The 16,678-nt window shown below is 40.3% G+C and overlaps 1 non-coding gene across 1 annotated transcript; it reads left to right on the plus strand.

The window, feature by feature from the left end:
* The first annotated feature begins 7,329 nt into the window (after positions 1 to 7,329).
* Positions 7,330 to 7,437, plus strand: LOC148572349 (small nucleolar RNA R71). The gene has a single exon (XR_015908951.1). It is a non-coding gene; the product is annotated as a small nucleolar RNA R71 (small nucleolar RNA).
* The last annotated feature ends 9,241 nt before the right edge of the window (positions 7,438 to 16,678 follow it).

Below are 16,678 nucleotides of genomic sequence, written 5' to 3' on the forward strand. Positions count from 1 at the left end.
TTCTCCTTTTTCAACTCCTGCTTGGTCTCCCTCAAAGATGACACCTCAGCCTTCAAATCAGCCAATGTTTGCTGAGTGGCACCAAGGACAGTCTCCTCAAGCTGCTTCAATAAAGTAGAACACACCCTAGCCATCCTTATCCCGCCTCGGGCTAGAACTAGAAGGTGGTTTTTTTATAAAAGCATCATCCATACTAATAAAACTGTGGGAAAAGACGTGTTTCTCATAAAAAGCCACAACATCAAAGCCTGGCTCATACACACTTCCTGATTTAGAAGTCTTACACTTTTTAGACTTTGGCTTGGAAAAAGGAGATGAGAAGGGAATTGTTTGATTACTGATGTGTAAGCATCATTTGTATTTTTTCTATGTGATTTATATGCTGTTTCGGTTGATTTGTTAGAGGATTTTAGTGGATTAGCCATCATTGAATACTACTTTGAGTGTTGTGACTTTTGATTGATTTCAAGTAATATTCAGGTGAAGAATTGGTGAAAAAGGCATGAAGAAGCAAAAGAAGACCATGCGTACACATCATCCATGCATACGCATCACTGGAGCAGAAATAGAGATCATGCGTACGCATGCGTTGCATGTACGCACGACTGTAAAGGCTAAAAAGAGACAATTTCTCTCTAGATGTTTGGCACTAAACGCCACGACTCGGCGTTTAGCACCCAAAGCTTCATAACGCATGCCACAATTCAGGAGATGGTGCACGAAATTGTGATCTCAGGCAACGGCCCCAAAAACTCTGTACGCACGTCTTAATAAATTGTTTTTCATTCACAACTTTGATACAACTAACCAGCAAGTGCACTAGGTCGTCCAAGTAATAAACCTTACGTGAGTAAGGGTCGATCCCACGGAGATTGTTGGTATGAAGCAAGCTATGGTCACCTTGTAGATCTCAGTCAGGCGGATATAAAATAGTTATGGAGTTTTCGAAAATATATAATAAAATAAGAATAGAAATACTTATGTAAATCATTGGTGAGAATTTCAGATAAGCGCATAGAGATGCTTTCGTTCCTCTGAACCTCTGCTTTCTTGTTGTCTTCATCCAATCAATCATACTCCTTTCCATCGCTGGCTTTATGTAAGGACATCACCATTGGCAATGGCTACTTTTGATGCTCTCTAGAAAATGGTCCGATGCGCTGTCACTGCATGGCTAATCGTTTGGAGGCATCACCGTTGTCAATGGCTGCATCCCATCCTCTTGTGAAAATGGTCCAAATGTTCTGTCACAGCACAGCTAATCATCTGAGGTTCTCGATCATACTGGAATAGGATTCACCCTCCTTTTGCGTCTGTCACTACGCCCAGCACTCACGAGTTTGAAGTTCGTCACAGTCATTCAATCCCAGAATCCTACTCGGAATACCACAGACAAGGTTTAGACTTTCCAGATTCTCATGAATGCCGCCACCTATCTAGCTTATACCACGAAGATTCTGATTAAGAGATCCAAGAGATACTCATTCAATCTAAGGTGGAACGGAAGTGGTTGTCAGGCACGCGTTCGTGGGGGAATGATGATGATTGTCACGTTCATCACATTCAGGTTGAAGTGCGAATGAATATCTTGGAAGCGGAATAAGTTGAATTGAATAGAAAAACAGTAGTACTTTGTATTGATTCATGAGGAACAGCAGAGCTCCACACCTTAATCTATGGAATGTAGAAACTCTACCGTTGAAAATACATAAGTGAAAGGTCCAGGCACGGCCGAATGGCCAGCCCCCAAAATGTGATCACAGGATCAAAAAAAATACAATCCAGGATGATCCGAAGATGTCTAATACAATAGTAAAATGTCCTATTTATAATAAACTAGCTACTAGGGTTTACAGAAGTAAGTAATTGATGCATAAATCCACTTCCGGGGCCCACTTGGTGTGTGCTTGGGCTGAGCTTGAATGTTATACGTGCAGAGGCTCTTTCTGGAGTTGAACGCCAGGTTGTAACGTGTTTCTGGCGTTCAACTCTGGTTTGTGACGTGTTTCTGGCGTTTAACTCCAGACAGCAGCATAGAATTGGCGTTCAACGCCCTTTTACGTCGTTTAAACTCGGCCAAAGTATGGACTATTATATATTTCTGGAAAGCCCTGGATGTCTACTTTCTAACGCAATTGAAAGCACGCCATTTTGAGTTCTGTAGCTCATGAAAATCCACATTGAGTGCAGGGAGGTCAGAATCCAACAGCATCAGCAGTCCTTCTTCAACCTCTGAATATGATTTTTGCTCAAGTCCCTCAATTTCAGCCAGAAAATACCTGAAATCACAGAAAAACACACAAACTCATAGTAAAGTCCAGAAATGTGAATTTAACATAAAAACTAATGAAAACATCCCTAAAAGTAACTAGATTCTACTAAAAACATACTAAAAACAATGCCAAAAAGCGTATAAATTATCCGCTCATCACAACACCAAACTTAAATTGTTGCTTGTCCCCTAGCAATTGAAAATCAAATAGGATAAAAAGAAGAGAATATACTATAAATTCCAAACTATCAATGAAACATAGCTCCAATTAAATGAGCGGGACTTGTAGCTTTTTGCCTCTTGAATAGTTTTGGCATCTCACTTTATCCATTGAAGTTCAGAATGATTGGCATCTATAGGAACTCAGACTTCAGATAGTGTTATTGATTCCCCTAGTTCAGTATGATGATTCTTGAACACAGCTATTTTATGAGTCTTGGCCGTGGCCCTAAGCACTTTGTTTTCCAGTATTACCACCGGATACATAAATGCCACAGACACATAATTGGGTGAACCTTTTCAGATTGTGACTCAGCTTTGCTAAAGTCCCCAATTAGAGGTGTCCAGGGTTCTTAAGCACACTCTTCTTTTGCTTTGGACATTGACTTTAACCGCTCTGTCTCAAGTTTTCACTTGACACCTTCACGCCACAAGCACATGGTTAGGGACAGCTTGGTTTAGCCGCTTAGGCCAGGATTTTATTCCTTTAGGCCCTCCTATCCACTGATGCTCAAAGCCTTGGGATCCTTTTTATTTACCCTTGCCTTTTGGTTTTAAGGGTTATTGGATTTTTGCTCTTGCCTCTTGGTTTTAAGAGCTTTTGGCTTTTTCTGCTTGCTTTTTCTCTTTTTTTTTTCTTTCTATTTTTTTGCTATTTTTTTTTTCTGCAAGCTTTGTTCTTTGCTGCTTTTTTTTGCTTCAAGAATCATTTTTATGATTTTTCAGATTATCAAATAACATGTCTCCTTGTCATCATTCTTTCAAGAGCCAACATATTTAACATTCTAAAACAACAACTTCAAAAGACATATGCACTGTTCAAGCATTCATTCAGAAAATAAAAAGTATTGTCTCCACATCAATATAATTAAACTAAGTTCAAGGATAAATTTGAAACTCATGTACTTCTTGTTCTTTTGAATTAAAACATTTTTCATTTAAGAGAGGTGATGGATTCATAGGACATTCATAACTTTAAGACAAAGTTACTAACTACTAATGATCATGTAATAAGACACAAACATAGATAAGCACTTAACATAGAAAACGAAAAACAGAGAATGTAAGAACAAGGAATGAGTCCACCTTAGTGATGGTGGCGTTTCCTTCTTGAGGAACCAATGATGTCCTTGAGCTCTTCTATGTCTCTTCCTTGTCTTTGTTGCTCCTCCCATATTGCTTTTTGATCTTCTCTAATTTCATGAAGGATGATGGAGTGCTCTTGATGTTCCACCCTTAATTGTCCCATGTTGGAACTTAATTTTCCTAGGGAGCTGTTGATTTACTCCCAATAGTTTTGTGGAGGAAGATGCATTTGAGGCATCTCTGGGATCTCATGGTGATGAGCTTCATGCATTTCTTGAGATCCATGAATGGGCTCTCTTGCTTGCTCCATCCTTTTCTTAGTGATGGGCTTCTCTTCCTCAATGGGAATGTCTCCTTCTATGAAAGCTCCAACTGAGTAACATAGATGGCAAATAAGATGAGGGAAAAGCTAGCCTTGTCCCAGGAGAGGGCTTTTCGGCTATTTTGTAGAATTCAAGGGAGATGACTTCATGAACTTCTACTTCCTCTCCAATCATGATGCTATGAATCATGATGGCCCAATCCACAGTAACTTCAGATCGGTTGCTAGTGGGGATGATGGAGCGTTGGATGAACTCCAACCATCCTCTAGCCACAAGCTTGAGGTCCAGTCTTCTTAATTGAACCGGCTTGCCTTTGGAGTCAATCTTCCATTGAGCTCCTTCCACACATATGTCCATGAGGACTTGGTCCAACCTTTGATTAAAGTTGACCCTTCTAGTGTAGGGGCGTGCATCTCCTTGCATCATAGGCAAGTTAAACGCCAACCTCACATTTTTCGGACTAAAATCTAAGTATTTCCCCCGAACCATTGTAATATAATTCTTTGGGTTTGGGTTCTTACTTTGATCATGGTTCCTAGTGATCCATGCATTGGCATAGAACTCTTGAACCATTAGGATGCCGACTTGTTGGATGGGGTTTGTTAGAACTTCCCAACCTCTTCTTTGGATTTCATGTCGGATCTCCGGATACTCATTCTTCTTGAGCTTGAAAGGGACCTCGGGGATCACCTTCTTCTTGGCCACAACATCATAGAAGTGGTCTTGATGAGCTTTGGAGATGAATCTTTCCATCTCCCATGACTCAGAGGTGGAAGCTTTTGTCTTCCCTTTCCCTTTTCTAGAGGATTCTCTGGTCTTGGGTGCCATCAATGGTAATGGAAAAACAAAAAGCTTATGCTTTTACCACACCAAACTTAGAATATTACTTGCCCTCGAGCAAGAGAAGAAAGAATAGATGAAGAAGAAGAAGAAAATATGGAGGAGAGGGGGGAGGGGTGTATTTGGCCAAGAAGAGAAGAGAGGGTTGTGTTGTGTGAAAATGAGGAAGAATGGAGGGCTATATATAGGGAAGGGAGGGGGGTTAAGGTTCGGCCATAAGGGTGGGTTTTGGGTGGGAAATTGATTTTGAATTTTGAAGGTAGGTGGGGTTTATGAGGTAGGTTTATGGAGAAGAGTGGATGGATGTGAGTGGTGAAGTGGTGATAGGGAAGAGAGATTGAGGTGATTGGTGAAGAGTTTTGGGGAAGAGTGTTTATGGGATTGTGTGAAAGAAGGGTGAAAAGAAGTGAGTGGAGGTAGGTGGGGATCCTGTGGGGTCCACAGATCCTGAGGTGATCCTGTGGGGTCCACAGATCCTGAGGTGTTCAAGGATTTACAACCTTGCACCAAATTGGGCATGCAAAATGCCCTTGCACACAACTCTGGGCGTTCAGCGCCAGATTGGTGCTTGTTCTGGGCGTTCAGCGCCAACTCTTCTCCAGGGTGCAATTCTGGCGTTCAAACGCCCAGATGCTGCCCATTTTGGGCGTTCAGCGCCAGAACCATGCTCTGTTCTGGCGTTGAACGCTAGCCAGATGCTTCTTATTGGCGTTTAAACACCAGTAAGGTCTTCCTCCAGGGTGTGATTTTTTTTCTGCTGTTTTTGATTCCGTTTTCAATTTTTATATTTATTTTGTGACTCTACATGATCATGAACCTAATAAAACATAAAAAACAATGAAAATAAAAATTAGATAAATAAAAATTGGGTTGCCTCCCAACAAGTGCTTCTTTAATGTCAATAGCTTGACAGTGGGCTCTCATGGAGCCTCACAGATGTTCAGAGCATTGTTGAGACTCCCCAACACCAAACTTAGAGTTTGGTTGTGGCCTCCCAACACCAAACTTAGAGTTTGACTGTGGGGGCTCTGGTTGACTCTGTTTTGAGAGAAGCTTATTGTGCCTCTTTTCCATGTTTACAGAAGGATAACATTGAGTTGTAAACACAAGGGAGTCCCCATTCAATTGAAGGACTAATTCACCTCTGTCAACATCAATCACAGCTCTTGCTGTGGCTAGGAAGGGTCTTCCAAGGATGATGAATTCATCCTCATCCTTCCCAGTATCTAGGACTATGAAATCAGCAGGGATGTAAAGGCCTTCAACCTTTACTAACACATCCTCTACTTGTCCATAAGCCTGTTTTCTTGAACTGTCTGCCATCTCTAATGAGATTTTAGTAGCTTGCACCCCAAAAATTCCCAGTTTCTCTATTACAGAGAAAGGCATGAGGTTTAACCCTGAACCAAGGTCACACAGAGCCTTCTCAAAGGTCATGGTGCCTATGGTAAAAGGTATTAGGAACTTTCCAGGATCCTGTTTCTTCTGAGGCAATCTCAGTTGATCCAGATCACTTAGTTCATTGGTGAACAAGGGAGGTTCATCTTCCGAAGTCTCAATACCAAATAATTTGGCATTCAGCTTCATGATTGCACCAAGGTACTTGGTAACTTGCTCTTCAGTAACATCTTCATTCTCTTCAGAAGAAGAATACTCTTCAGAGCTCATGAATGGTGTAAGGAGGTTCAATGGAATCTCTATGGTCTCTAGATGAGTCTCGGATTCCTTTGGTTCCTCAGAGGGAAACTCCTTATTGATCACTAGACGTCCCAGGAGGTCTTCCTCCTTGGGATTCACGTCCTCCTCCTCCTTTGTGGTTTCGGCCATGATGGTTATATCAATGGCCTTGCACTCTCCTTTTGGATTTTCTTCTGTATTGCTTGGGAAAGTACTATGAGGGATTTCAGTGACTCTTTTACTCAGCTGGCCCACTTGTGCTTCCAAATTTCTAATGGAGGATCTTGTTTCATTCATGAAACTCACAGTGGCCTTAGATAGATCAGAGACTATATTTGCTAAATTAGAGGTATTTTGTTCAGAGTTCTCTGTCTGTTGCTGAGTGGATGATGGAAAAGGCTTGCTATTGCTAAACATGTTTCTTCCACCATTATTAAAGCCTTGTTGAGGCTTTTGTTGATCCTTCCATGAGAAATTTGGATGATTTCTCCATGATGAGTTATAGGTGTTTCCATAAGGTTCACCTAAGTAATTTACCTCTGCTATTGCATGGTTCTCAGGATCATAGGCCTCTTCTTCAGAAGGCGCCTCTTGAGTACTGTTGGATGTAGCTTGCATTCCATTCAGACTCTGAGAAATCATATTGACTTGCTGAGTCAATATTTTGTTCTGAGCCAATATGGCATTCAGAGTATCAAATTCAAGAACTCCCTTCTTCTGAGGCGTCCCATTACTCATAGGATTCCTCTCGGAAGTGTACATGAACTGGTTATTAGCAACCATGTCAATGAGTTCTTGAGCTTCTGCAGGCGTTTTCTTTAGGTGAATGGATCCACCTACAGAAGTATCCAATGACATCTTAGCTAATTCAGACAGACCATCATAGAATATATCCAGGATAGCCCATTCTGAAAGCATGTCAAAAGGACACTTTTTGGTCAGTTCCTTGTATCTCTCCCAAGCTTCATAGAGGGATTCACCTTCTTTCTGTCTGAAGGTTTGAACATCCACTCTAAGCTTACTCAGCTTTTGCGGAGGAAAGAACTTGGCTAAGAAAGCCTTGACCAGCTTATCCCAAGAGTTCAGGCTATCCTTAGGTTGAGAGTCCAACCATATTCTAGCTTTGTCTCTCACAGCAAAAGGGAAAAGCATGAGCCTGTAGACTTCAGGATCTACTCCATTAGTTTTAACAGTATCACAGATCTGCAAAAATTCAGTTAAGAACTGAAAAGGATCTTCAAATGGAAGTCCATGGAACTTGCAGTTCTGCTGCATCAGAGAAACTAATTGAGGTTTCAGCTCAAAATTGTTTGCTCCAATGGTGGGGATGGAGATGCTTCTTCCATGTAAATTGGAATTAGGTGCAGTAAAGTCACCAAGCATTCTCCTTGCATTATTATTATTATTTTCGGCTGCCATCTCATCTTCTTGTTCGAAAATTCCTGACAGGTGCTTGCTGGTTTGTTGTAATTTAGCTTCTCTTAGTTTCCTCTTCAGAGTCCTTTCAGGTTCTGGATCTGCTTCAACAAGAATATTCTTGTCCTTGCTCCTGCTCATATGAAAAAGGAGGGAACAGAAAAATAATAATAGGGATCCTTTTTACCACAGTATAGAGGTCCCTGTGTGAGTAGAAGAAAAGAAGGAGAAAAAATCTGAACTCAGAGAGAGAGAGGGGGTGAGAATTTTCGAAAATTATTTTTGAAAAAGAGTTAGTGATTTTCGAAAATTGTTTTTGAAAAAGGTTATTAATTTTTGAAAATTAAAATCAAAAATTAAAATAATTAGTTAATTAAAAAGAAATTTTGAAAAAGAGGGAAGATATTTTTGAAAATTAGAGAGAGAGAGAGTTAGTTAGGTAGTTTTGAAAGAGATAAGAAACAAACAAAAAGTTAGTTAGTTAGTTGAAACAAATTTGAAAATCAATTTTTGAAAAGATAAGAAGATAAGAAGTTAGAAAAGATATTTTAAAATCAAATTTTTGAAAAAGATATGATTTTGAAAAAGATAAGATAAAAAGATATTTTTGAAAAGATATGATTGAAATTAGTTTTGAAAAAGATTTGATTTTTAAAATCACAATTAATGACTTGATTCACAAGAAATCACAAAATATGATTCTAGAACTTAAAGTTTGAATCTTTCTTAACAAGTAAGTAACAAACTTGAAATTTTTGAATCAAAACATTAATTGATGATGTTATTTTCGAAAATTATGTAAGAAAAATATTTTTGAAAAATATTTTTAAAATTTTCGAAAATAACTAAGAAAAATGAAAAAGATTTGATTTTTGAAAAATATTTTGAAAAAGATAAGATTTTTAAATTGAAAATTTGATTTGACTCATAAGAAACAACTAAATTTTAAAAAGTTTTGAAAAAGTCAACTCAAATTTTCGAATTTATGAGAAGAAAAAGGAGAAGATATTTTTTTTATTTTTGAAATTTATTTTTTATGATGAGAGAAAAAAACATGAAAATGATGCAATGCATGAAAATTTTTAGATCAAAACAATGAATGCATGCAAGAATGCTATGAATGTCAAGATGAACACCAAGAACACTTTGAAGATCATGATGAACATCAAGAACATATTTTTGAAAATTTTTATATGCAAAGAAAATATGCAAGACACCAAACTTAGAAATCTTTCATGTTTAGACTCTATGGATTCAAGAATGCATATGAAAAACACCATACAACACAAAACACTAAAATATGAAGATCAATCAAGAAGGTTTATCAAGAACAACTTGAAGATCATGATGAATGCAATGCATGAATGCAATTTTCGAAAAATGCAAGATGAGTATGCAATTGACACCAAACTTAAAAATTGACTCAAGACTCAAACAAGAAACACAAAATATTTTTTATTTTTATGATTTTCTAATTTTTTTGTATTTTTATTTTATATTTTTCAAAAATTAGTGTAAAAAAAGAAAAATAAGGATTCCAAAATTTTTAATATGAATTCCAGGAATCTTGTATTCTTATTCTAAAGCTCCAATCTGAGGGTTAGGCATGGCTTAATAGCCAGCCAAGCTTTAGTATGTAACTCAGACATGACACGGCTGACATTCCAATTAACTTGCTTCCATGCTGATGGTTGGAAGCCTCAGTCCAAAAGAATTTAGACATGGCTTTACAGCCAGCCAGGCTTCACATGCTTCATGAAACACTAGAATTCATTCTTAAAAATTCTGAAGAACATAAATTAAATATTTTTGAAAAGAATTTTTATTAAATTTTTTTTTCGAAAACAGATGAGAAATTTTTGAAAGATTTTTGAAAAATTTTTGAAAAGAAAACAAAAAGAAAATTACCTAATCTGAGCAACAAGATGAACCGTCAGTTGTCCAAACTCGAACAATCCCCGGCAATGGCGCCAAAAACTTGGTGCACGAAATTGTGATCTCAGGCAACGGCGCCAAAAACTCTGTACACACGTCTTAATAAATTGTTTTTCATTCACAACTTCGATACAACTAACCAGCAAGTGCACTAGGTCGTCCAAGTAATAAACCTTACGTGACTAAGGGTCGATCCCACGGAGATTGTAGGTATGAAGCAAGCTATGGTCACCTTGTAGATCTCAGTCAGGCAGATATAAAATAGTTATGGAGTTTTCGAAAATATATAATAAAATAAGGATAGAAATACTTATGTAAATCATTGGTGAGAATTTCAGATAAGCGTATAGAGATGCTTTCGTTCCTCTGAACCTCTGCTTTCCTGCTGTCTTCATCCAATCAATCCTACTCCTTTCCATGGCTGGCTTTATGTAAGGACATCACCATTGGCAATGGCTACTTTTGATCCTCTCTGGAAAATGGTCTGATGCGCTGTCACTGCATGGCTAATCGTCTGGAGGCATCACCGTTGTCAATGGCTGCATCCCATCCTCTTGTGAAAATGGTCCAAATGCTCTGTCACAGCACGGCTAATCATCTGAGGTTCTCGATCATACTGGAATAGGATTCACTCTCCTTTTGCATCTGTCACTACACCCAGCACTCGCGAGTTTGAAGTTCGTCACAGTCATTCAATCCCAGAATCCTACTCGGAATACCACAGACAAGGTTTAGACTTTCTGGATTCTCATGATGGCCGCCATCTATCTAGCTTATACCACGAAGATTCTGATTAAGAGATCCAAGAGATACTCATTCAATCTAAGGTGGAACGGAAGTGGTTGACAGGCACGCGTTCGTGGGGGAATGATGATGATTATCACGTTCATCACATTCAGGTTGAAGTGCGAATGAATATCTTAGAAGCGGAATAAGTTGAATTGAATAGAAAAATAGTAGTACTTTGTATTGATTCATGAGGAACAGCAGAGCTCCACACCTTAATCTATGGAGTGTAGAAACTCTACCGTTGAAAATACATAAGTGAAAGGTCCAGGCATGGCCGAATGGCCAGCTCCCAAAACGTGATCACAGGATCAAAAAAAATACAATCCAGGATGATCCAAAGATGTCTAATACAATAGTAAAAGGTCCTATTTATAATAAACTAGCTACTAGGGTTTACAAAAGTAAGTAATTGATGCATAAATCCACTTCCGGGGCTCACTTGGTGTGTGCTTGGGCTGAGCTTGAATGTTATACGTGCAGAGGCTCTTTCTGGAGTTGAACGCCAGGTTGTAACGTGTTTCTGGCGTTCAACTCTGGTTTGTGACGTGTTTCTGGCGTTTAACTCCAGACAGCAACGTAGAACTGGCGTTCAACGCCCTTTTACATCGTCTAAACTCGGCCAAAGTATGGACTATTATATATTTCTGGAAAGCCCTAGATGTCTACTTTCCAACGCAATTGGAAGCGCGCCATTTTGAGTTCTGTAGCTCCAGAAAATCCACTTTGAGTGCAGGGAGGTCAGAATCCAACAGCATCAGCAGTCCTTCTTCAACCTCTGAATCTGATTTTTGCTCAAGTCCCTCAACTTCAGCCAGAAAATATCTGAAATCACAGAAAAATACACAAACTCATAGTAAAGTCCAAAAATGTGAATTTAACATAAAAACTAATGAAAACATCCCTAAAAGTAACTAGATTCTACTAAAAACATACTGAAAACAATGCCAAAAAGCGTATAAATTATCCGCTCATCAGGAGACCTGGTGCTAAACACCCAACCATCGGTGTTTAGCGTCCAAGCCCGAATTTTGCGTATAAGCCTCGCTACCTTGGTGGCGCTAAATGCCCAGAACCTGGCGTTTAGCGCCAGTGCATATAAGGGAATGGGTACCACACGTTTATAACAAATCAACAAGGCTTGTGGAGATTTGATTTTGTAAATCACATGAATACTAGAAAAAGAACTCTTAGGATTTTATTTAAGTTTTAAATGTTTTAAATCTATTTTATTTAGAACTATAAATAGGATGGAGATCCACCCACGCGGAGACTTCTCCTCTCCTAATTTTCATTCCACACTTTTTACACTTTTTCTCTGCTAGGGTTTTCTACACCATAAGCAACTAAACCTCCATTGTTAAAATTATGAGATCTGTTTACTTGAATGTATTAATAAATATTTGTTCTTCTACCCTTGATTAATGCTTTGATTATTGTTTAAGGATTGGTTTCGTTCTTCATCCCAGGGATTAGTGATTATTAGGAAATAACTCTAATTCTACTTGAATTCTATTTAAGTCTTGGAAAAGTTATATCATTAGAATTACAGCTTGAAATCAATTTCTCATAACTTTTAATTATTTGGACTTAGTATGGTACGTGACATATAACTGCATTATGCTTTGGGATTCTTAGGTTTGTGTGGCTTATAAATTGAAAACTGAACTTAATCCTCTGATATAATTGAGTGATCAAGGAATTGATAATCGGTTACACTAGAGGAGATTGGATTGCCCAGGAATAGGGATTTAATCACTTGGGGTTTCCCATAAACATAATGATTGCATGATCAAGGTAGTTGACATTGAACATTAATCTGGACATTTAAGCATCTCCCAAGCCTTAACTCCATTCTCACATCGTTTTCTCAACTGTTTATTGTTTGCTTTCTTACTTTATTACTTTTTATGCTATTTAACAACAAAAACTCTCATTTCAACTTGTCTAACTAGAATAGCTAATCAACCATTGCTTGCTTAGTCTATTAACCCTCGTGAGATCGACACTCACTCACCGTGTGTTATTACTTGGTACAACCCGGTGCACTTACCAGTAAGTTGTAGTCTATAAATTTTGCACCAATTACTGAAGTCAGCAGAAGGAGTAAAAGGATGATGTTCATATCCTGGGTCGAGCTGTCCGACCCGGGATGTTTAACGACAAGTCGACCGACCTCTTCAGGTCAGGACTATCCGACCTCTTCTCAAAAAGCTCGGCCAAGTTACCAGGAAAAGCCCAAATAGGGCCCAAACAGAGGAACACGATCCAAATTCAAAGGCAGTCCAAGCCTACAGAGATAAGGGCGGTTCCCTTGAAGATAAGATGACCTCACTCAAAGATAAGATAAGATAAGATAACTATCTTATATCCAGAAAGGTCACTCCTCATCATTATAAATACACTGGAGCACCCAGGTATAACTCATACTCTGATTCTACAAAAACCCTGCTTAATACCCTTGCTAACTTAAGCATCGGAGTCCCTTGCAGGTACCACCACCCTCCGGTGATGAAGGATCAGCATCACCCACAAGTCCAACAAGTCGGACACGGCAGCTCCAGCCACCACCCACAAGCCAGACACGTCAGCACCGGCCAGCACAGAAGATCTCGTCCGAGATCAACCCACAGTTTCAGGTAACCCTCGGAACATTGGCGCCGTTGCCGGGGACTTGGAAGTCATCCCATCATCATGGTGGACAACCTTGACAATGACCACAACTCTGATTTAGAGAACAGAATGTCACATAAGAATGCGGAGGTCACAATAGACGATACTTCTCAACCTAACAAAGACAAAAATTCTCCAAACACGGGAGCCATGGAGGCACTTCAGGATCGCCTAAAACAACTCGAAAAGGAGGTCGAATATCAACGGAAAGCCGAGAGAGACCTACGAAGGGAAGTTAGACGACGACGTGAGTTAGAGGACAAGCTCCTAAAGCTCGAAGCGGATCTCAAGGCCAAAACTACTCGATCCGGCCACGAAGATAGCTCTCGTAAGGACCAAGACCCATTCACCAAAGAGATCATGAAGACCAAAATTCCAAAAGACTTCAAACCTTCCGACATGACTCTATACGATGGCACAGCAAATCCTAGCCATCATCTCAGTAATTTCAGAAGTAGAATGTACCTCACTGACGCCTCAGATGCAGTCCGCTGCAAAGCCTTCCCAACTACCTTAACAAAGACAGCAATTAAATGGTTCGACAACCTGCCTCCAAGGTCCATCTCAAGCTTTGACGACTTAGCCAAGAAGTTTCTGGCCATATTCTCCATCCAGAAAGACAAAACTAAGCACGCCTCAAGTCTATTAGGAATCAAGCAAGGAGATCGGGAAAGTCTCCGCAGCTACATGGAAAGATTCAACAAAGCATGTCTGGACATACAAAGTCTGCCAACGGAAGCAACCATTATGGGTCTCATCAATGGCTTACGAGAAGGACCTTTTAGTCACTCGATATCAAAAAAACACCCCACATCCCTAAATAAAGTGCAAGAACGAGCAGAGAAATACATCAACATAGAGGAAAACTCTCGACTGGGAGAGACCTCAAAGTCCGGATTCTCATACTCCTCCCGGGATAAGGACAAAGAGTCCAAGAAAAAAGGAGATCAGCACGGAGAAAAGATCAAGAAATACCACAATTACACTCCCTCTTCGGGTGTCTCTTGTAGATGTCTATCGAGAAGTATGCCATACTGAAAAGATACCCCCAGCTCGCCCACTCAAAAGCAAGATAGGAGGAGGAAATCGGACTGAATACTGTGAGTACCATACCAAATCTATGGACATCCCACCAACAAATGCTTCGACTTGAAAATTTTCATAGAAAAACTGGTGAGAGAGGGAAAATTAGGTCGGTACTTAGCCAACAGGGCAGACGAACCAAGAAAAAGAAGAAGGGACGAAGATGTCAGACGAACTGAACGACCACCTCGTACACCAGAGAGACATGTCCACATGTTACACGGAGGATTTGTGGGAGGAGGAATCTCCAAATCATCTCGCAAAAGACATCTTAAAGAAGTATATCATGTTGAGGGAGGAGAAGAAGCACCTGAGATCCCCACTATCACTTTTACTAAAGAGGACGCAGCTGGCATCATCTCGGGACATGACGATCCCATGGTCATCACTATCATATTAGCCAATGATAATCTCCACCGCACACTGGTAGACCAGGGAAGCTCGGCTGACATCTTGTTCAAAACCGCCTTCGACAAACTCGGCCTGGAAGAAAAAGAACTCAGAGCATATCCGAACAGCCTATTCGGGCTGAGAGACACTCCAATCCAACCACTTGGATACATCTCACTGCATACAACCTTTGGAAAAGGAAACCGATCAAGGACACTCAACATAGATTACATCGTAGTCAACGTAAGTTCAGCCTACAATGCCCTAATAGGGCAGACAACATTAAATCAGCTCGGCGCAGTAGTCTCGACTCCACATCTGTGCATGAAGTTTCCAACTGCAGAAGGAATAGCTACGATAAAAGCAGACCAGAAGACAGCGCGCCCCTGCTATAACGAGAGTCTAAACCTTAGGGGCAGAGGAGAAGAATTCCACACCACCGAACTCGGGGGAGTTCGAGGGCGGGAAGAACTTCGCCCACAACCCGAAGGCAAAATAGAAAAATTCCAAATCGGAGATGTCCCAGACAAAACAACCAATATCGACACAATCCTAAAAAGAGACGTAAAGGAGTCACTCATACAATTTTTAAGAAATAATATCGACCTCTTTGCATGGAAGGCCGCAGACATGCCGGGCATAGACCCCAAGTTAATGTGCCACAAGTTGGCAGTTTACCCAGGATCTCGGCCAGTACAGCAGAGACGTAGAAAGCTCGGACCAGAACGATCCCAAGCTGTGGAAGAGCAGGTACAAGCTCTACTGGAGGCAGGCTTCATAAGAGAAGTCAAGTACCCACTATGGCTAGCTAACGTCGTCTTGGTGAAAAAATCAAACGGGAAGTGGCGGATGTGCACTGACACCACTGATCTCAACAAAGCCTGCCCAAAAGATCCTTATCCACTCCCAAGTATCGACGCTTTGGTGGATGCCTCCTCCGGATACAAATACCTCTCATTTATGGACGCCTATTCAGGATACAATCAAATCCCAATGTACCCACTTGATCAAGAAAAAACCTCATTCTTAACCCCGAAAGCGAACTACTGCTACATTGTCATGCCGTTCGGACTCAAAAACACAGGAGCCGCTTATCAAAGATTAATGAATAAGGTCTTCGCAGACCACATCGGGAAAGTCATGAAAGTTTACGTGGACGACATGTTAATAAAGACACAAAGTGAAGAGTCGTTACTGTCCGACCTCACCCAAATATTCAACACTATAAGAAGGCATGGCATGCGACTTAACCCTGCAAAATGCACCTTCGCAATAGAAGCCGAAAAATTCTTAAGTTTTATGCTCACACAAAGAGGAATTGAAGCAAATCCGGATAAATGCCAGGCTATACTCAACATGAAGAGTCCGACCAGCGTTAAAGAGGTACAACAACTCAATGGAAGATTGGCAGCCTTGTCCAGATTTCTAGCCGGATCGGCAATAAGATCTCTCCCCATCTACGCCACTCTAAGGAAGGGAAAGAGGTTTGAATGGACAACAGAGTGCGAGCAGGCCTTCCAGGATTTCAAAAGGTTCCTAGGACAACCACCTATTCTAACTCGGCCAAAGGAAGGAGAACCACTTGTATTGTACCTCGCAGTAGGAAATCAGGCAATAGCCTCAGCACTGGTCCGAGATGACGACAGTGGACAACAACTCATATACTTCATCAGCAAAGCATTACAAGGGTCCGAATTGAACTATCAAAAAATAGAAAAATTCGCCTATGCTCTCGTACTAACATCTTGACGACTTTGCCTATATTTCCAAGCCCACATCATCAGGGTTCGGACCAACCAGCCCATAAAAAGCATTCTACAGAAAATAGATTTAGCAGGAAGAATTTTGCAATGGGCAGTCGAGTTATCCGAATTCGACCTTCAATATGAAGCTCGGACAGCCATCAAATCACAGTATTTGGCTGACTTCATTGCTGAGTTCACGGGCACCCCGGAAATTCCTACAGAGTGGAATCTCT

Source organism: Arachis ipaensis, chromosome B3, assembly GCF_059453495.1.
Source record: "Arachis ipaensis isolate K30076 ecotype BB chromosome B3, ASM5945349v1, whole genome shotgun sequence".
Lineage (NCBI taxonomy): Eukaryota > Viridiplantae > Streptophyta > Magnoliopsida > Fabales > Fabaceae > Arachis > Arachis ipaensis.